At 38.2% G+C, this 23,381-nt stretch overlaps 1 protein-coding gene across 1 annotated transcript in view; it reads left to right on the top strand.

The window, feature by feature from the left end:
* LOC126213500 (putative sodium-dependent multivitamin transporter) overlaps positions 1 to 23,381 on the top strand; it is a 616,831-nt gene that overhangs the window by 331,785 nt on the left and 261,665 nt on the right. The gene's annotated exons all lie outside the window — the stretch shown is intronic.

The following is a 23,381-nucleotide window of genomic DNA, read 5'->3' as shown; positions in this document are numbered from 1 at the left end:
GCCAGCAGCGTAAGACACTTCAAAGGATTGAGTGATGCTTAGAACTTCTGACAACGACGGGTTTGGCTGTTGTAGGGCACGTTGCCGAACTTCTTTATCAGGAGCAAGCCGTAGAATAGCATCCCTAACCATTGAATCAGCATAAGACTCATGATGAGTGTCCGTGACAAACTGACATTTCCTACTCAGACCGTGTAGTTCTGCCGCCCAAGCCCGGTAAGATTGATGGGGCTGTTTACGACACCGGTAGAACGCCACGCAGGTGGCAACGACGTGGGTGTTTTTTCGGTAATAGTTAGACAATAAGTCACACATTTCTTGGAAGGACAGAGAGGCAGGTTCCCGCAGAGGGGCTAACTGAGGTAGCAGCTGATAGATTCGTGGGGAAATCCAAGATAAAAATAACGACTTACACATAGGAGCGTCGACAATGCCGAAAGCCAAGAAGTGTTGCCGCAAACGCTTCTCATAATCCTCCCAGTCTTCAGCGGCCTCGTCGACAGGAGGGAATGGAGGCGGATAAGAGGAAGACAGACGATGAGTAAGCGACGTAGACAACGCCTGAATAGCAGCCGTCAACTGTGTTTGTTGTTCAATGAGCGCTTGCATAAGCTGTTCCATGTCTGCCCTGTCACGAACACACAAATCCACAACGCAGTGAAAATATCCGACCTCGTCACCAAAAAGTGTTATAACCTTTAATCACCAATAATTGCGCGGATATTCAAACACACTCACTTAGAAACATTAGCTGGTTACATGATAACAACTCAGTATGTCTCATTCGACTGCTGTGCCGTGACATGCGGCCGGCGCCTTTCGTAGCTAGGTGGCGCTCCCGCGCTCAGCCGAGTTACGGAGCGCCTCTATCGCTGTTTGCACGTACTGTCGTGGCGGCACTGTTAAATGTCGTGGCACTGTCACAACAGTAACAATGAAATCCGACCTAAATAACCAATGAGCAGATTTATGCCTACACCACATACAAATATTACTGAAAATCAGAACCAAAACACCCAGAGATAGAAAAGAGAGAAAAAAATTATTGTTAATAGTTGCGGTGTAATTAGAGCAGGTGACGGATGCCAGCTTGATCTGTCACAGTATGCCATGACCATCCCCTGTGATATGTTCAGTTGTAGCTTATCTTCACTGAGCCAGTGCTTATTAACGCACAATGTAGTCTTCTTGTTTACACCTAATAGACTACTATGATTACCAATTTTATTTTTTAATGACCTGACATTTATATATAAGAATAATCATGAGTCATCACAACAAAATGGTAAATGTGGATTCTTAGGCAGCAGCACATCATTGTCTTCACTTTATACACAGTCTTCTGTTAAGAGGAGATTGCATACACGCAACAGCAGATAGCTCCTTGATTGCATTGAATACAGATGCCCCCAGCAAAGTAATTTGCTCAGAACCACCCACATAAAAATCACAGTTCCTTTCTTGTTCTGGCAGACTCTCATACAATGACTTCTTTCTTTTCATACAAAATTCTGTGTATTTGTTTTATGTAATGTCCTACTAATATAATTGAACATTTGTAATACTGTCCAATGAAAGGAAAGTAATTGTTTCCTTTTTCATGGATTTGTCTATGCATTTGTAGCATCAACAGTAAATATGAAAAGATGACCAAATAATGTATTACTTATATTATTATAAGGTGATAATTTAATGGCACAACTGAAAAATGGGACTGCCTGTTAGGACACATCCTGAGACATGAAGGAATAGTCAAGTAAATTTGGTACTGAAGGTAAGGGGGTGGTGTAAAAATTACAGAGGTGCACCTAGGTCTGACTATGGTATGCAGGTTCAAATGGATGTAAGTTGTGCTTTATAATAAAATATAATGGAAGCTGTGCCTTATAACAAAATGTATCCCAGTTTCCTCAATAAATTAATTACAGTTACAGCCCATGCTTTTAAGTGTGTTATCCAAAAGGATTTGTGCATCAGTACAAATTGTCAGGGGTATCAAATACAAGTCGGTATCACTTTTATTTTCAATTAACTATTCTCAGTTCAAATATTTACTAGCAACAAACATTTGATATAATAGTCTGTTGATGTAGACCCATTTATAATATGATCCAGCATGTTGAAGAAAGTGTACAAGAAAAACACTCCATCCACACAGCCCTTGAAGGACCAACGGTACTGATTGGCTGCCGTGTCATCCTCAGCCTTAGTCATCACTGGGTGTGGATACAGAGGGGCGTGTGGTCAGCACACCAGTCTCCCAGCCGCTGTCAGCTTTCGTGACCAGTGTCGCTACTTCTCAGTCAAGCAGCTCTCAATAGGCCTCACAAGAACTGAGTGCACCTCGCTTGCCAACAGCACTGCGCAGACCCCGATGGTGACCCATCCGAGTGCCAGCCGAGCCCAACAGCTCTTAGTATCGGTGATCTGACGGGGACCGATGTTACCACTGCGGCAAGACCATTGGCCAAGGAAAATATTGGTTTCATTTTTTATTGTGTTGTGACCACAGGAAACTAAGGTGCAATTGACTTGCGCAAGTTCCTTGGTGTAATACGTAACTCACAAACTTCAGCATGTTTACACAAAAAACATTAAATACAAAATAATTTTTAATCATTACGGGCTCCAAATATTTAGGTATTCTGTGTAATATTTTCACCCCTAGCAGATTTGTATGTTTGCGATATTATTTATTTCAGTGTTACAAGAGCAGTGATTAAAAAATGGCTACTTGCAAATTGCTTCCTCACAAATAAAGAGTATTAGATACGTATTTCAACACAGGAAGCAAGCTTACAGGATACTCCCTCAAGGTAAAATTCATGTCTGTTGACAATACTTTGTCAGTGGTGTTAATAATGCAATATAACTTATGCCCTTGTTCCCTGAAAACCAAGTTGAACCTGGAATATTAGACAATGAATGCCGGTGTAGTAAAATCTCAATCAATACTGTAATGTTTAATACAGTTACAATTCCACATTTTGCTCATCTTTACTCTCAGTGCATTTCCTTTGCCACAACTGAATAATAAATCTGTAAAAATGTAATTGCAAAAATCACAGTACAGCGTTTAAATATACTATCAATACTGTACCGATTAGAGTGAGTACTGTTATTAGCTAACAAGAATAGACACTACACTAACCATTGTTTATTAGCATGTTTATGACTAATGTAGAAATAAGCCAAAAACCTGTAGTCATTCTTGAAGCACTTAACGATGCTGTACTTTATGCACATTCCTCAAGCATACAGCATCAGTACGTGGGCATAGTCTGAGAGCATTAAGACAATACACAGTAGTTGAAGTGGATGCGGTATCTTCTGTGAACAATGTTACTTCCCATGTTTTGATGTGGGAATGGTCTTGTGTTGACTTTATAAAGTTCTGTCGAATCATAGTTACAATAAGACACCTCTTTAAATTGCATATTTCTAGTTCGTTAATGAATTTACTATAGGTGAACATGGATTTGACCTATTTACAACGAGAATCGTCACACTCGTTGACGTACTTCATTGGTAATCCTTTATAATTTCGTTGCAAGGAGCATACAATCTGTTCAGTTGGAAGCAGCCTGACCCCTACTGAAGGAAGCCTACCACCTACTGAACAGCCCACCACAATCTGAGCTGTGATTGATGCAGGTCAGTGTGCAAATGGGTGTATAAATTAAAGATTACTCTCAACAACATGAAAGACACTGACACCCCAGATGGACATCCACAGTGATCACCCTGAGATGAAAGGCAAAAAGGCGACGTTGGCCAACTGCGCAACACGAATGACAGAGGCTACCCACCACAGCTCCAGATGTGTCTACCTTTTTGTTATGGAGGAGTGACCATCTTAGTCTGCAATAATCTGCTGAGCAGTGTGCTTGGTCCACTATCAGCAGTTGCATTAATTATTAATAGGGTGATTTTCTTATTAGGCACTCCAGTCAGTTATATTATTAGTCATACTGGGATGAGCTGTCCATATGATCTTTCGCAGACTCGCTGACTGTAGCTTAGGAGTTCTGCTTTTGAGTAGGCCTCAGAATCCCCCCTTCCAGATAGTGCTCGCACACAACGAAATCCTCATCACTTCCACTGTACCTACCCATACAATACCATCTGCACAGGTATGGGACAATACTTCACTCTTAACACTCTGTTTCCACATTCAGCTTGGCCACACGCAACCAAACTGTCACCTAACCACACTAACCTAATCCTCTGGTTACACTACACATCAGTCATCACAACAAAATGCCTGTTCGATCTTATTATGTCAGCGTTCATTTAGGGAGATAATGTAGGTGTTTACACATCCTGAAAATTAATTTGTGTAAGAATATAGCATCAGAAAGGTAGTGTTATGGAAGAATGGTGAAGATTATATGGGTACACGGGATAACTAAATAGCTGGTACTGAATAAATTGGGTAAGAAGAGAAATTAATGGCACAACTAAAAAATCGGATTGGTTGTTAGAATACACCTCGAGACATGGGGGAATTGTCAAGTAAATTTGGTACTGGAGGGAAGTGGGTGGGGTAAAATTACAGAGGCGCACCTAGGTTGGACTATGGTATGCGGTTACAAATGGATGTAAGTTGTTCTTTATAACAAAATGTGATGTAAGCTGTCCCTTATAAAAAAATGTATCCAACTTTTCTCAATAAATTAATTACAGTTACAGCCCATGCTTTTAAGTGTGATATCCTCATGGATTTGTGCATCAGTACAAATTGTCAGGGGTATCAAATACAAGTCTGTATCACTTTTATTTTCAATTAACTATTCTCATTTCAAATACTTACTATCAACAAACATTTGATATAATAGTCTGTTGATGTAGACCCATTTATAATATGATCCAGCATGCTGAAGAAAGTTTACAAGAAAAAACTCCATCCAAACAGCCCTTGAAGGACCAACGGTACTGACTGGCTGCCGTGTCATCCTCAGCCTTAGTCATCACCGGGTGTGGATACAGAGGGGCGTGTGGCCAGCACACAACTCTCCCAGCCGCTGTCAGCTTTCGTGACCAGTGTCGCTACTTCTCAGTCGAGCAGCTCTCAATAGGCCTCACAAGAACTGAGTGCACCTCGCTTGCCAACAGCACTGCGCAGACCCCGATGGTGACCCATCCGAGTGCTAGCCGAGCCCAACAGCTCTTAGTATCGATGATCTGATGGGGACCGATGCTACCACTGTGGCAAGACCATTGGCCAAGAAAAATATTGGTTTCCTTTTTTATTGTGTTGAGACCACAGGAAACTAAGATGCAATTGACTTGCGCATGTTCCTTGGTGTAATACGTAACTCACAAACTTCAGCATGTTTACACAAAAAACATTAAATACAAAATAATTTTTAATCATTATGGGCTCCAAATATTTAGGTATTCTGTGTAATATTTTCTCCCCTAGCAGATTTGTATGTTTGCGATATTATTTATTTCAGTGTTACAAGATCAGTGATTAACAAATGGCTACTTAGAAATGGCTTTCACACAAATAAAGAGTATTAGATACGTATTTCAATACAGGAGGCAAGCTTACAGGATACTCCCTCAAGGTAAAATTCACATCTGTTGGCAATAGTTTGTCAGTGGTGTTACTAATGCAATATAACTTATGCCCTTGTTCCCTGCAAACCAAGTTGAACCTGGAATATTAGACAATGAATGCCGGTGTAGTAAAATCTCAATCAATACTGTAATGTTTAATACAGTTACAATTCCACATTTAGCTCATCTTTACTCTCAGTGCATTTCCTTTGCCACAACTGAATAATAAATCTGTAAAAATGTAATTGCAAAAATCACAGTACAGCGTTTAAATATACTATCAATACTGTACAGACTACAGTGAGTACTGATATAAGCTAACAAGAATAGACACTATGTTAACCATTTTTGATTATCATGTTGATGACTAATGTAGAATAGAAGCAAATTCTTCCGAGAATGGGACATTAATACAATGAAAAATCTTTATATACACATCAAAATAAGAGTTTAAAACTGCATCAGAATAATGGCCACAAAAGATGAAACTCAATAAATGTACCAAGAACTGTTCTTCACTTTTTGATAGGAATAATAAAACTACATTAAATGTGCACATCATTAGCTATTTATTTCACAACATTACTTGCCATCCCATGATTGGAATACAGTCATTTTTTGAGCATTCCCATAACCTACTCTTTCTGCCCAGGTATCTTAAATAAGCCAAAAATCTATAGTCATTCTTGAAGCATTTAACAATGCTGTATTTTATGCGCATTCCTCAAGCTTGCAGCAGCATCAGTATTTGGGCATAGTCTGAGAGCGTTAAGACAGTACACAATAGTTGAAGCAAATTGGGTAACTTCTGTGAACTATGTTACTTCCCAACTCTGTTTAGCTTCACACTTGCACTTGCAAATATCTATTTCAATTTTTTTCTTTTTTTTTCCTTTATTGGATTTCGAATTCCCCCAGAGAGGCGTGAGGGGGGGGGGGGGGGGGGGGAGGGGCCTTGCAACAGCACAATACACCGCCCTGCAGCCTACATATAAGTTAACAAACAGAATTAGGAGATATGAGGACAATAAAAGCAGGCGATAAAATGGAGACTGTTAAAAATTGAAAAATGGAGAAAAAGATGCAAAGAAAACATAAAAGCAAACAGTCGGCGATGCTGATTAAAACACATAGTAAATAAACAAGCACAATTTAAAAAATCAGAGTGACAGTGTGGTTTCTGTTTTCACGAGATAAAAAACACAACTAGCGACAGAATGGTGGCTGTTCACAACACTGTCAGGGGACACACAGTTGAAACAGCACTATAGAGGTGACACGACAACATATGGAGGGAGGGAGGATCCAGACCAATGAGGGGGAAAAGGGGGAGGAGAGGGGAAAAAAAGGGGGGAGCCAATGGAGGGAGGGGACATAGAAAAAAGGGGGTGGGTGGATGCAAGAAGTGGGAAAGGCAGTGGAGGGGAGAGCTGAAGGGCTCAGGGGAGAGAAGGGAGTCAAGAGCGAGGGCGGGCAGGGGAAAAACAGGATCGAAGTATGGGAAGAGGGAGGGTAGGCAGGGAAAAAACAGGATGGAAGGACGGGGAGGGGGAGCCCGGGAAAAGGATAGTGGAAGGGAGGGGGAGGTGAGGATCAGGGTTGATAGGAGGGATAAATGGAGGGAGAGTGGTCATCATCCGGGAGCGGGAGTTGATGGAAGCCACTTTGGGAAAGGAGATTAAGGGTGCAGAGGCGGAGGGTAGGGGGGACACAATGGTGAAGGTGTGGGAGAAGGCAAGGGTTGGAGAGGAGAAGGGCAACCAGGGGATGAGGGGTATTGAGTTTGCGGGAGGTGTAAAGGATCCAAATATGTTCGAGGAAAATGAGCAGTTGGGGGAAAGCAATCAGGTCATGGAGGATCCACGTGGGGACGGGAGGTGTAAATGGATGGTGAGACAGAGTGCATTGCGCTCAAGGATCTGGAGGGAATCGTAGAATTTGGTGGGCAGGGGGGGGTGGGGGTGGGGGGGGGGGCAGATATCCAGGTGGGACTAGCATAAGAGAGGATAGGATGAACTAAGGAATTGTAGGCGTGGAGGATGGTAGAGGTGTTCAAACCCCATGTCCGGCCAGAAAGGATTTGAATGAGTCAGAGGCGGTTGTGAGCTTTCTATTGGTTTCTTTTTCTTTTTTTAATCAATGCATCACCACAAGTGTTGCTGAGTGTGAAGAATTCTCTTTGCAAATAATTAATAAACTTGAGCACTTATACGAACTTTGTTAACAAACTATAAGTAAGCAATAAACATAGATAAAGTTTCTAATTGTGACATCAAATAAAAGGTTCTCCATTGCTTGCACTGTTGCTTGGTGTCACTAACCAATGTGAGCTCGGCACGATGCCGTGAAAAATATGACGATCCTTTTACCACCTTGCTCCTGTCACCATCTGATTTGCAGTGGCTGATAGAGCACAGTCGTATGTCGCTGATATTCTATGCACCCATTTGTAGCCCTGTATGGAAAGTCATTCTGGGCTTACATTTCAGAAAGATAATGCCCATCTCCACACAGCGACCCTTTCTACTGCTTGTCTTCATGCTTAAAAACCCTTCCTTGGCCAGTGAGGTCGCAGGATCGCTCCTCATCTGAAAACGTATGTAACATTATTGGTGAGGCCCTCTGACCAGCTCAGGATTATGATGAGCTAAAGCACCAACTGGACCGTATATGGCTCGACATCCCTCAAGAGGACATCTAACAAATCTATCAATCAATGCAAAGCCAAATAACAGCTTATATAAGGGCCAATGGCGCATCAACACATTACTGCCTTGCTCCATTTGTGAAGCTCTTTCTCTTGAATAAGTCGTCCAATTTTTCTGCATTTCTGATCATTTGGTTCACTGTACATGTATATAACATCCATCAATTTCGGTCCCATGTGGACAATTTCTTCTAGGTGAGTTGTTTTTTTTCTGTCTTAGAAGTTTTTCCCCGAGTGGGAATCATGAATTGTGCAAGTATAAGGGTTGTGACTATGTGACACGTGTAAGTTTCGATTGATACTGGAAGTGTGCTGAGGTAGTTGTAGTTCTTAAGGCAAGTGCTTGTGGTAAGCGACAAATCTGGGTTCGAATCCCGGTCCGGCACAAATTTTTTTCTGGTCCAAATGGCTGATGTCAATATAGTGTCTCAGTACATGAAGTTATTTTGTAACATTTCGGAAGTATTCATAGCTAGCTGTATTATTCAGCAACAAGAAATGCTTTTTTTTTATAACATTTTATATCCTCTTCACTTCAGCCAGAATCAGTTATTTTGCCACCTAATTGGGTAAAGTCATATACTACTTCAGTGTGTCATTTTCTAGTCTAATTCCCTCAGCATCAGCTGGTTTGTTTCAACTACATAGCTGTACCCTTGTTTTATTTTTGTCACTGTTCTTCATATGACCGCTTTTCAACACACTGTTCATTCCATTCAACTGCTCTTCATAGCCTTTTTCTGTCTCTGAGAGAATTACAATATCATTAGAAAACCTCAAAGCCTTTGTTGTTTGTCCCAGAACTTTAATTTCCCTCACAAATTTCTCCTTGATTTCCTTTACTCCATACTGAACGTACAGACTGAATAACACCAGTGGTGCACTACAACCCAGTTTTCCCGACTTACCCACTGCTTTCCTTTCACATTCTGTGGCTCGTGCAACTGCAGTCTTGTTTCTGTACAAGTCTTGAATAATTGTTCACTCCAATTTCTAAAAATTTGTGATACCTTCAAACTTCAAAGAGTGTATATAAGTAAACATTGTTACAATCTCTTTCTAAATCGGCCAGTGCTATGAGAAGAAGAGCATAATATGTTATTTCTCAAGACAACAAATCTCTTGTGAACATTTACTAATTGTACACAGCCGAATGTGGTATCACTAGAAAGAGTTTTATTTGGCACTGCATACCATTTTGTGCCATGACTTACTATTTTCTGAAAATTTTAATACAAAAGACACTTTTAGCTATCGTAGGCAAAAGGGCATCATGGATGTCCAGGCTCATACCTCTATTTTACGAAGTTAACTCATTAATCACAAATAAGAGATGGTCTTTCTATACAGTGTTATCACAAATGCCTTTTCATTTGTTTTAAAGTGCTTATTAACTGGATAATTTGTACACAGCATTGTCATAAACAATAACTGTGACCACTAAGGTAGTCCATTCTCTCTGGCCATCATGCAAGTTGACGTTTCTAAACAAATATACTTTCCGAATTGCTAAATATATTTGTCATTTGTGCCTTGAATTGTAATTTACGCATTGCTCCTATGGTCTAATGTGCTTACTGTAGTTGAAAACGTTTGTCAACTTAAAGTTTCAGGTTGTGTAGCCCTACTGCAAACCTCCATGGGGTCTATGGCAGAGGGTATGTCCCACTGTAGCAGTTAATAGGGTTACTTCCTGTTTCATTCTCGAATGGAGCATGGGAATAATCATTGTTTGACACACTCACAATCCCTGCATGAGCAATACATGGGGGGTTAGCATATTTCTAGAGTAATCATTTATAGCTTTTTCTCAAAACTTTAACAGATTTTCTTGGAGTAGTTTATGTCTGTCTTCAAGAGTTTACCATTTCAGTTCCTTCAGTGTGTATATGACACTATCCCATTAATTAAACAAATTTGTGGTCACAGATGCTGCCCTTCTCTGTATAAGTTCAGTATATAAGTATATCTAGTATAGGTCCACACACTTGACCAGTAATCTAAGATGGGTCGCATAATTGATTTATAAGCAATCTCTTTAGTAGACTTATTGCACATCAAGCATTTCAAGTACAAAATGCATTTTAGAAAACATGGAAACGTATATACAAGGCTGTACCATTAATTCACAATTAGTATTTCCCATTTTTCAGTTCATTTTCAGAGATGTTTCTCTTCATTCCCACAACAACCCATATCCCAGCAACTACACTTACTCCAGATGCTGTCATTATTTGAAACTGTAAAAGTGGAAGAGCATCACACTGCTCATCCAGTACCTTGAAGAAATGCAATTCCACATTTGAATTGGAATGTTGAGATATCCCACATCTTCAAGATACTAAACTTTTCAGATGATACAATACATTTTCCATGTATTAATATTATGCTAAAATTGTCTTTTTCTACTCCGTTAAGATGAATGTGGAGGGATTAAGGCTAATGCTCTGCAGCAAATCCTAATATGTTTGCTTAACATTTTGATAAAATGTGTTAAGTGAACACATGGCCTTTCTGTATATATTGCAATAAATGCACATAAATCACTACATAACTCAGATATTATTCTATGTCTTAATATTATGCTTAAATTATGTTTTTCTACTCCATTAAAATGAATGTGGAGGAATGAATGCCAATGCTCTGCCAGTAATCCTAATATATTTTCTGGGTGTTCTGTTAAAATTTAAGAATTGAACATATGGCTTTTCTGAATATATTGTAATAAATGCACATAACTCAGAGTTTCTTGCCAGTAGAAACAAAAATCGTACAAATTATGGCTAGTTCCCAGTGTCTTTGGCATTATACTCTACTCATGGTTCATTCTTTGACATATGGTCAGATTAGATTAGAAACTCTTGATGATTCCTTCTTTTGGTAGGAATGGTAGAAATCACCTTAGATGGTATGTTCTTCTCATTTATGGGTATATGACCCCAACTGGACTTGGTGGAACTCCAGTCTGATCAGACAGTTGGAATGTGTGATCTTCAGAAGCATCAATGAATGGGCTAACTTGTGAATTGCACAAATTGTGTTACCTGGCAGTGCTGTTAGTTATTTCTGTGTGAAGCCCTTCCTTTACTTTCAACAGAAATATTATTCTTTCTGTACAGTTTTGGCCACCATTCCTTAAACATTAGCACCTCTCCTGTTTTTGATATTTTCATTTAAAAATTCGTCTTTTCGTGGGAGTCAATTATTAATTTTGCATCTTTCTTCACAAAATATATCCTATCCATCTTCCTAATTTTCCTCTTTATCTGTTGAAATCTCTATCATGTGCAAGGTAGCACTACCCTTCTGTTGGAGAGTAATGGGCGATGAATTGAAACCTTCACTCTACCACAAGCATTAAACAAACCTCACCAGTGCATGGTTTTTGTTGTTGCCTTCAAAACAGGCTTTATTAGAGGTTTTTCGTGATAGAGGTAACATATGGCCCTTGCACTCTGTAACTCGTGCACATTAAAGATATTTAATGAAATCTGACCCAAGTTAAATGGAAATTGAATTGGTATCTGAGGTAATTGCAAATTCTGCATACAATCAAACGAGAGGCCTGCAATGGTTGAATCAGTGTCAGTTTTTGCTGTAACTGCGTGTAATTTATTGAAGAATTAATCACCACACCTCTTGTGCACTATTAACTCAGCTATTGCTGCCCTTTTACCAGCATCATTCAGAGATGGACTTTTGATTTTTATTCAAATCTCTTCACATGTACTGCTCGTATACACCTGTGGTTCCCCAGATTTTAGATTAAAATAGAAATTGATAATCAACTTGAATATCCATATTAATAGTTTTGAACATGTGCCACATAATCTGCACATGTTTGGGGTCAAGATAATTAGATTCTTCATTGCCATAATGTGCTTCCCGGATTGGAAATGAGTCGATGTGCTTTTTATTTCCACTTCTTAAGCCACTGGTTCTGCACGGCCAGGGTTACATTTTCCCCTATTACAACACACCAGTGCCTGTGTTATTCTGAATTACGATGCAATATCCCATGGGACAAGGACCCTCTTGATAAGTGGGTTATCTGGATTCGAGTGCTATCTGGAACAAATTTTCATTGTCATCACTCCATTATACAGCTGTTGGTTGTCCATTTTCGCAACTGTGAATTCATTCCAGGTTTCCTCCTTTATCTCTTGGAGATTTACCTTCTTTTAACATATTGCTAAATTCGCCCATTGCTGACATCACCAACACTTTGGAAGGCAAACTTGAATTTTTCCTTCAGACCTTGATAGCCAACAAATGCATGACTACAATTTTGGTTTCTTCCCACTAAATTCCTTATCACTTCTAGGCTTCTTTCTTGCCACTTGTTTTACTCCTATGAGGCTTTGAACGATTCCATCCTGTTCATTTTTTGTTCTATCTTGCTGCCCTCTGTCATCTCAGTTGCCATGCTTTTCATCTGACAACTGGAAACAGAATGACATATTCAGTCGAACTTAACGTTCTACATTATTATGTTTGCTGTGGTAGTTAAACGTTGATTTTGAAGTAATACTAAATTTCAGGTTAAGACACGCATGCTGATATAACCATTATGTTTTGGTTGGTATCTATTCCCTCTCCAATTTATATATGCTTCATTTTCACTCTGCTCGCTATATGGCTATATGTTTTGGAACCTCCACTGCATTCTTTCTTTTTCCATTACTCCCTGATCTTTGTCACTAACGTCACGACTGTCTGACATCTTACCACCAATAACAAAATAGATAAATAAAAGAGTAAGAGGAATATTGATTATTCTCCCTGCCTTAAACTGAGATGATAGTATAAAATTTTTAGTGAGCCAAAATCTTTTGTACCTTTGGGCTTTCACTTCGAGAGAATGTGATAACAATGGCTGCATAACAATACAAAATGTTTCAGGACATATGGGATTTCGTTACATCTTGACTGGGCTACATCCTTAAAGCACAAACACATATGTAACTCATGCTGTCAAAAATGGATGTGTGTGTTTCCGTAATATTCCCATTCATTTACAAAATAAATCAGTATTGCTTCTTCTGTTCTTACCTTACTCCTAAATCCGATCTGATCATTCTTGAGGTCATGTATTACTAATATTTACAATCAAACACACTCTTGATCACAAATTATTTATTCTGGTGACCGGTTTCGACCACAACTGTGGTCATTTTCAGACCAATGATTAAGAACCTCCTTCTGGTGGTAAATCACAGTAGTGATTACACTGGCACTGTAGTAATTTACCAGCAGGAGGAGGTTCTTCCTCATTGATATTAAGATGACCACAGTTGTGGTCAAAACCGGTCTCTGGAATAAATAATTTGTGATCAAGACTGTTTTTAATATTAAATATTTGTAATAGCTTTGATCACTGCATAATCCCACAATGTATTCTAAAGTAATTTCATGTATTACTGCCTATTCACTCATCTTGTAGATATTTCCTGGTAGTTTTTTACAGCCATACATATGCTGTATTTCATAAGTTATTAGGCAATAAATGGACAGATGGATCATAATCTACAACAGCAGTTGTAAAAGGCAAAGGGCGTGAAAGTAGAACAGTGGTTGGGAAGGGACTGAGGCAGGGTTGTAGTCTATTCACCGTGTCATTCAATCTGTGCACTGGACAAGCTGTCAAGGTCACTGATAAAAATTTGGATATGTTTTTATAGTTCATGAAGAAGAAATTATAGGTTTAAGGTTTGCCAATGACAGTATAGTTCTGTCACTGTTGGCAAAGGTCTTGCAGGGCAAGTTGAATGGAAGGAATAGTGTCTCGAAAAGAGATTATAAGATGAACATCAAGAAAAGTGGTTCCTTGCAGCTATTGTCATAGGGGAGTTGATCGTCATTTGTTTTACATGTCATTTGCTTCATGGGTAACAGTGCTCCACATTTGGTAACTGAGGGATCAAGTGTTTCAATTCATAATTAATTTTTTTATGCTTTGATGAGAAAGTCAAGATAATTACAATATTGTCCATGGGCGATTTTAAAGTCCTGATTACAGGTAGTTCTCTGCATTAAACACAGCTCTCTCTTCCTGGTATGACATAGATTGAACCAGAGGAAGGAAAGACTTCCTCTTTCTCATCCACTGGGTAAGTCTCCCCAGACCCAGTGCTCTGGGTGGCTTTCTCAGACACTACACATTTCCCAAACCTCACCAGCCTTATCCTTTACCCCTCTTGTTTCCCTTCAATGCTTCTACAAGAAGAAGGAGCCACTGGCTCCTAAACTTGAGTATTTCTACAATATTTGTATATGTTTTCTCCTGCCACCGCTTATTGAGTAGACCTGTATCTACAAAATTACACTACGACTTCAATGAGAGGAGAAGACACAGGCTCAGACCACTATGTAGTTGAAATTAATATAAAATTCACACCTTTAAAGAAAATGAGTTACTACCCACCTCAACTGTTAAAAATGACAAGCAGCACCAAATAAAACAAATCATTAAATTAAGAAATGACCTAGGTGAACTGATATCTAGTACAAAAATCAAGAAAAAACTATCAGCCTCAAAACAACTTCCAGGAGTTACTGCAAATTCCTTGGGAAACAACTGCAGTAGTACTAACTATTTACGGTAATATTTGAGAATAAAGATAGAAGACACACAGTAACAAAGAAAGTGCTGAAACCATGACAGAAGCATTTAATAAATGTTTGGACTGTGAAAAAGGCAAATATATCTTACAGACCGGTGTAAATAACACAACAAAAACCAAACCTAACAAATCAGGCTCTTAAAATTTCCTAGAAGTTGAAGGAGAACTCACAGATCAAAAACTGGTAAGGTTGTTGCTGAAATGTGAATATATTTAAGTCACACTGTCAATATCTCCTTACACATAACTCTAACAGAAAGATGGACGACGTAGCCATTCCCTGAACATTATACCACAACCGTCATTCAGATGGGGATAACAGCAGTCTGAATATCTACAGAGCAATCTCTCTCCTAGACTCCACATGCAAGACTTAGTCCTGGATTCTATGTGGAACAATTAAGGGACAACTAAAACAGAAGTTACGAGGAAATCTGGAAGGTTTCAGACCATGGAGAATTTATACAGAGCAGATCATTCGTTTAAAGTTGATAATGGTGAGCTGTAGGAGACAGAACAATCTCTGGCAATAACGTTTGTAAACTTTAAGAAGCCATCCAATGTCTCCATGGAACTCCAGTTTTAAAAATTCTAAGAAATCTAGGACTTTATCCAAAATTAATTAAACTAGTAGAACTTACTCTAAACAACGCTAAATTGAAAGTAAGGTTTAGAGAAAAAAATTCTGAAACATTCCTCATAAAAACAGGCGTAAGACAAGGTGAATGCCTATTATCATTACTGTTTGACTGAGCACTGGAATATGTAATGAGAGAATGGTACAAGGATAATGCAAAGAACATAAGAATTGAAAGTGTGAAAACTGATAAAAGTTTAAACTGCTTAGGATTTATTGCTGATAATATGCTCCGAGCCAAGAACGTTCAAGAAACTACTAAAGTAGTTAAATCATTAAAAAATAGCACAGAAACTCAGCCTCAGAAAATCATTTGCAAAAACGAATTTTGCCAGCTGGTCCACAAAAATACAGCGGAAGAACAGGAAATCAAAATCGATGATCAATTTAAATATTTAGGTGACACCATAATGGGAAATCTAAATGAGGAACATGGCAAAATAGAATAAAAACCTCACTAAGGAAAATTAAATCAGCAAAAAAAAAAAAAAAAACATACAACAAAAAACGGCTGTCTGTAGTTGCAAATTTAAAACATTATAAAACAATCAAATGAGCAGAAATAACATATGCAGCAGCAACCATCTTCAGGACAAGGGTTGTTGTTGTCGGCGTCTTCAGTCCAGGTACTGGCTAGATGCAGCTCTCCATGCATGGTGGCTGCAGAGAAATGGGGAGCTCTCTAGTGCATTCAACAAATTGAAATAAAACCGTGTACTTACAGACATGTAAGTTTGACTCTCATCCGTCGCCACTTTACGCCTTATAACATTATCAATGTATTTGCCGGTTCGCACCTAACGGCACGAACCCTCCAAAAATAATACGCCTTACAACGTTATCAATCTATTTGCCGAGCAAGTCTCTAGTGCATACAGTAGAATGTAAATTATGGTAAGACCGTGTACTTACAGACACATTTGCCGGTTCGCAACACAGGCGTCTAAAGCTAGCAAAATGAGGGATGCTCAACTACCGGAACTACCGATAGATGGCTCTAGCACGTGCCGGCCAAAGTTCATATCGTTGAGTGTCCGCCAGAGATCACTGGTGTCCGCCATATCTGAATTTGGCAAGAAACGTAGTGTCAAAACACGGATGAAAATGTTTTTCGTTCTGCGCCCTCATAAGTCTTTTATATTGGATGTTCTAGATATCTACACATCAACATAATGAAGTGTCTCTAATCTAGCGAGAAAAAACAGTGACAGTTCTGCTATGAAATTCCTAAATTCGAGTGTGTTTTGGAAGTTTGACAAGCTGCCCTATAAATCATTTACTATTAATTTTATGAGTGCTTTACTTATTTGCCCGTTTTAAAACACTATTTAAGATTCAATGGAGGTCAAGAAATTACCTTACTTGCCAAAGCTATTAACTACAGGTATAATTCGAAAAATCTAGTGTGCAAAACAGTGAAGACGTCTCTTCAAATAAAAAGTTGACATCGTTTGCGTTTGCTTAGGGGTATCTTTACTGACAACAGAAATTACAACTGAACTGTCAAAGTATTACTTACGTATAAACGTAAAAATTTATTATTTTCTTTATCTGAAGTGATGCATTACCGATCTACATATATGCTGACACTGTAATTGCAACATGCACTTACGAATTATGCTCTCTCTTTGATCAGAAATTTAAATGCCATGATTTTATTAACTGCTGTACGTGATTGGTGTATTTTAACTAAGTGATAAAGTAGAAGCACCAGTTTTTGACAGTGCTTCAGTCTTTGATACGAGACAAGAAATACATGTAAATGAGACAAACACAAAGGCCAACGTTAAGGCGTCACTTAAATGCATGAATTGTATCATTTGGAAGTTAAGTCTAGTACTAATATTATATTGGACTGATCCATGATGATGTAGGAAGTGAAGGAACTTGCTGAAAATAACATCGATCACAGCTGTTAATTTTATGGTTGGGGTGTCTTAAAACCAATTTTCCAGTCTGACACCCAAACAATGACTGGTACCATGGTTTTATTTTAAAATGGGATTCAAAACATGTGAGTGAGCAAAATTAATTACACTATGAATTATAACCATGGGATTTTATTTCTGTGAATCTTGGTTCCAGTCTTTGAGATGGTGTCTGTCACTGGAATGACTGGTTGTCAGTATAGGGCCCAAGCAAACACCAAACCTGAAAGCGAAAGCTGCAGAAGCTGGCCAGACAGGCACCCCAATGGCTGCTACAATCTGTGAGAGACAAGGGTGTCATTATATTGCAAATTTAGTGTAAAAAGTTCCATATTGTCTGAATTTGTTCTATACTGACAGGACATTCTAGTCCAGCCGAGTTTCTTATCTGCAAAAGTACACTAGCCAATACCAGTAGCACAAAGGTAGTGCCAAATTACAAACTATCCGGTAACAACAGAAGTATTGCTGGACAATGTACAGTAAATAATATGTAATAACCTGAGAAATTCAGAATTGGTTTGAAGAAATAGAACAGTATCTGGAAAGAGAGTAACACTCTCTACATTCTCTCTCTCTCTCTCTCTCTCTCCCCCCCCACCCCCCCTCCTCCATGTTTAGAGTATTCCTGTAATAAATAGCTAATAGCATACCAAGAACATAAGGGTGTCACAGTGGAGATTTGTTTTCTGGTACAGACGTCTGATACAACTATTCCACAGCAAAACTTATTTTCAATAGGTGTGGTACCAGTGCACTCCCATAGGATAACAGAATATTATATCCTCCAGGAATCACATTGGGTACACCACTTACAGCATTAACTGTACAGCAACTACAATGTTCTGTGAGCAAGTAATACCAGTCAGTATCTTTAATTTTAACATAACTCTTTACTCCCATAATTACCTGCTTCTATGTGTGCTTTTACTACAGGTTATTGGTAAAGCAAATACTAATTGAATAGGTCTTCACACTTTTAATACTTACCAGAAATTCTGAAAAAGGTAAATTGTTTTATTACTGTATAATTAAGAGGTGTTGACTGGTTTCTTTGAACATTTAATAGAAGCCTTCTTTTTACCTGCTATTGATAGAGAGCCATTCCAAGTTCTCTACAGAACAATCTCTCCCATTTTTCATGAGGTTTGTTATCCTGTACACTAATATTGCTTCTTCTAAATGGTAAATAATGCATTCAGACATTGTTGGTATTAAAGGTAATTCATGAAATAAATTATATTTAAACCAGAAAATTAAAGATTCCACATGGCACATGAAAAGTACTTTGCTACACACATGTATGTACAGATTCCAAATTGTCTGGTAATTTGAGTTACAAACTTTTTTAAATAGAAATATGAAGAGCACAATACTTTGGGCCTGCAACAACTCAAACGTAAAATACTTTAGTTCCCTATGGGTAACTTTGTTCTACACGTGACTCGTGCAACTGCTTTCACTCTTAATGGAAAACTAAATGGTTTATGTTAACGTTAACTAGCAAAAAGTGTAACCATTGTTACATAATTTCTGTGAAGTAAGATTCCTTAATGTTAATTCCTTCCTTTGTCGTCATAACTTCAGTTCCATGTGGGACATATGAACTAACAAAATGAAATGCTTTTATTACTATGACCAAACAAAATATTTTTAACATTTAGTACACAGTTCAAATCAGCAAAAAGTGCAACCATATAATTAAGGTAAATGATGAAAATTAGGCATGTAACAAGTACTGAAATTTCCTAGATTGCCAAGTGCAACTGCAATCACTGTATTCTGTACTTTGTAGTGCTAGAAAGATAATTCTATTTGCATTATCTCCCCCCCCCCCCCTCCAACACAGGAAAATATAATAGAAAGACCTCCTAGCAAAATAAAGACAAAATTCAGAGAATTAGGTTTCACCTGACTCAGGCTCCCTTATTCTAGAATGGTTCTAAAGTAAAAAGAATGCTTATGATCAATTGGAACATTGTGTTCATTCTAGGAAGTATTAAAACAAGAATTGACAGAGTAACAATTTTATTGCTCTTATGTTGCAGAGTATCCACAAACATTACTGTTTGAAACATAGGGCCACTGCATACTCCATTAGATCAAATTCAAGTTAACATGGTTATTGAGGGAAATATTTTCTCACATTGAAAGCCATCTGTCAAATAAGTCTCAGAACTTTTTTTTCCATTAATTTCACACAAATCACCTGTTTTTAATGCAAGTGCATATTTTGTAACACCAAACATCTTAAAATAAGCTTATATAATAAACAATTACAATTTTGTTACAACATCTACACAGGACGTAAAGAGTTAATTTTACTTCAATGTGATTCGTCCTTTGAAGTTCATCATTACACAACAACAAATCTATGGACAAAGTTTTAAAAAAGCTGTCAAAATGTCACACCCGTCTGCATGGAATGTTCCATTACATAATCTTTTCCAATTTGCGCACTATACATGATTAAACAATATGAGTTTATTTAACTTCTGCCTTATACTTGATTTGTTGTTTAAAATTTTCTCAGCAGACATTTTTTCCCATATGTTTTTAAGCGTATGCAGGAGTACAGGGATGCAATCTTACAAACAAGTTGAGTCTGATGTAAGTCCTCAAACCCAATTTCATAACGGTAATCATGACCAAGAGCAGGAAATGGGTAATCTACAAAATTATTTTTAACAGAATGCAAAATCTTGGCCTGTATATATTTCCGTCGCATATCCCCAGCAATCACAAACATCTGAAACAGTTTATCTGAGTATTCTACAACAGAGTATACACAGCCATTTGTTTTAACCAGTTCTCCCCGGTTAACAAAATTTACAAATGCATTTTTACTGGCCATATTGGGAAAAGCATAGAGAGCATCACATTCTAATGCAGATTTAACTACTGGTGGCTTCAGTATGTGAAGACAGTCTTTGCATGTGATCTGCCTTGACAAGCGCAATGACACATATCCTGCAATATAATAGACTATGTTTTGCTTGTAAAATGAGAACTTAATCTTATCATCAAGAAGTGCACACCACTTCTCTATTTCATTTTCTGCAACACTTTCATCACTTTCTACTACATGCTTTCTTGCATGAAAATCATAAACAGGTGGCACACAACACACATTAAAATTTGATCAATTCTCATTCATTACAGTGACACTGTTACCCAAGAGAAACTTTCTCATGGCACATTTGAACTGGTATGCATTTGGATTGTTGTTCCAACCACCTCTGGGCCGAAAGCAGGAAAAAAAAGCCCTATGTGAACTTGTGACAGTTTATATGTCAGCAAATACTTCAGAGGAGATTCGACACGAAGCATACTTGACAGAGCTATGTGCCTGACTGATTGCATATCGAAAATTATCCCAAAAGCAAAAGTACTTCTTGCATGGAGCAGCAACGGAACACCAATAATTTTTAAGCTTTTGATATAATTTTTAGTGTCTGAAAATACCAAGCCAATAAGATTTGTTGTCAAGTCTCAGGGGGCTCTTATACCCTTTACCTAATGGATTTCTGGAGTTCAGAATATCAAAAATCCTATCAATATAATACAAAAATTCTACTGTTGCTTCACTTCCTTTAAAATTTGGTTCACCAACCCTCCTCAAAAACTCTATACTATCTGCCACACTAGAATTCAAAGTCTGTGTAGCTAATGAAACATTCATTTTTCTATTTACATAACTTATATGTTGCTCTGATAGTTTGTTGGCAAATGTCATACCTCCTTCTTGTTGTACCTTCTTCAATTGCTCAATGAAATGCCATCTAATAATGCCAGTTGGAGACTCGATAGATACTTCTGCTACAGCATTTATGGCTAACTTAATCATATGACACATGTCAAAGATACAATAAACATTGTATTTTTCCACAGGATGAGGAAAGTGGCTTTTAAAATCACCCTTGGAAAAATTTAAAGTACAGCCAAGTGCTTATATTTACCTTGCAGCCATCACATGTAACACACCAAACCCTAATGCCAGAACTATGCAGCCTCTCAAAGCAGATTTTATCAGTGTGGCCTGATTATTTGCCTGTACACCGTTGATAAAGAAATATGCAATCGGGCATTTAAATTTGCCTTTAATAGAGCCAAGCATGAAAGTCAGAGCCTTAGATGCCTCTATTACTTCTTTTGACTGAGAAACTTCCCCACCAAAGTCTAAAAAAAAAACTGTGTATTGCTTAGTTCCTCGGTCCCAAACTACTTGCTTCCTAATTGCCATACTGTCTACAATTAGACATGAATCGCTGAACTGGTCCCTTACAATTGGGTTCAAATCAATGTACTTAAAAAAATCTTTTAAGAAGCCAGGTTCACAGTCTACACTTGCCATCCATTTGGAAATCAATGATTTATGGGGCAGAGGCATTAATTTTTGCAGGTAATCACATGCTGCTGGTGAATAAAAGTACACAGTCATCACAAACATTTTCACATTTGTTGTGTATCTATTACCCTTTGACGAGAGAGAGTTGTTCACTAAATTGCACACTGATTCCACTTGTGTTCCTTTCTGATGATTGAGGAAATTATGTAACTTCTTAGGAAGATGCCCATTCTCCTTCAATGAACTTATGATGTCATCCATGGAACATACTTTCTTCTCTCTTCTTCGAAGTTTTTCACAGACGCACTTCAGTTTACGTTTTAATTCGTGCACAATGTCTGAGAAAAAATTGCAAGTTTCGGTCGCCTTGTCTTCCATTTCTACTTTCGACTGTATACCACAATCAATTACTGAAGAACCAACTGCACTCTGAAACAAGAAATAATTTCGTTATATATGATTGAAATATCTCAAGGCTTGATGAAAAAATATTATAAGAAAACTTTGGGCGTGTGAAAACATCCTTATACTAACGTTTTTGACACAATTCGCAGCTTCTGCATTGGATAATTGGGACATGCTTTCCACGGAAGAATTCTCATTGACAACATTCTCCACGCAATCAGTAGGTTCTGCAGCTGGCAAATCGAGCACAGATTCTATGACAGAACGCTAAAAACAAAAATATGGACCTGTATTACAACATTGCTTAGACCTATGTAGCTCATTTGTGTTCGTACGAAATAAATTCACAAAAGTAAAAAGCACACACATAGTAAGGAAATTAATTAGCTACCTCAAATGGAGAAGCATTCGTTGTCACTCAAAATCCTAACAACATGTCATCGTCGCTGTTTATTTGGTGGCATCAAATGAGTCGGAAAGTCAAAAACTGATGGCACTGCTTCGGGTTTGAGACGTTTCTTCCACGTTCTAGGGCTCACTACGTAATCATCTTGTCGCAAATGGTTTCCGCAAAGAGAACTGCAAGACGTAGGATTAAAACCTTTCCGCTTCACGGAAGTAATACACTTCTTTAGCAGCTCTGGGTGCTTTAGGAGAAACCTGTTCAAAAACATCGCATTAGCAAACGCACTAAGTCTGTATTTTTATCGTATTGTATCGGTAGTCCTATTACCTGTGAAATGGTAAGTCACTTTCCTTACTCCATCGCTTCGTACAATTGAAAGCGGAACAAGAAATCACCATTTCGATAATACTTAATTCCTTATACACCGTACAGACCGAGAGAAACTTGTTGCCAAATTCGAATATGGCGGTCAATACAGACGACAGTAATCAGCTGGTAGAGCCATCTATCGGTAAGTCCGGTAGTTGAGCATCCCTCATTTCGCTAGCTTTAGACGCCTGTAGCACAGCGTTTGAATTCAGTTCACATGATTCGTGTTTACAATGGATTTAATTCGAACAATAAATGTTTATATTATATTGCTCCAATGTCTTTAAACGTAGTATCTGATTCTGAGTGTGTGTGTGTACTGCCTTGATCTCTTGCGTGTGACTTGAAGAAAATCCAAAGTTTGTGCAATGTGTCAACACGAAATTGTGATCT

Source organism: Schistocerca nitens, chromosome 11, assembly GCF_023898315.1.
Source record: "Schistocerca nitens isolate TAMUIC-IGC-003100 chromosome 11, iqSchNite1.1, whole genome shotgun sequence".
NCBI lineage: Eukaryota > Metazoa > Arthropoda > Insecta > Orthoptera > Acrididae > Schistocerca > Schistocerca nitens.
This window is presented reverse-complemented; position numbering and strand designations above follow the sequence as displayed.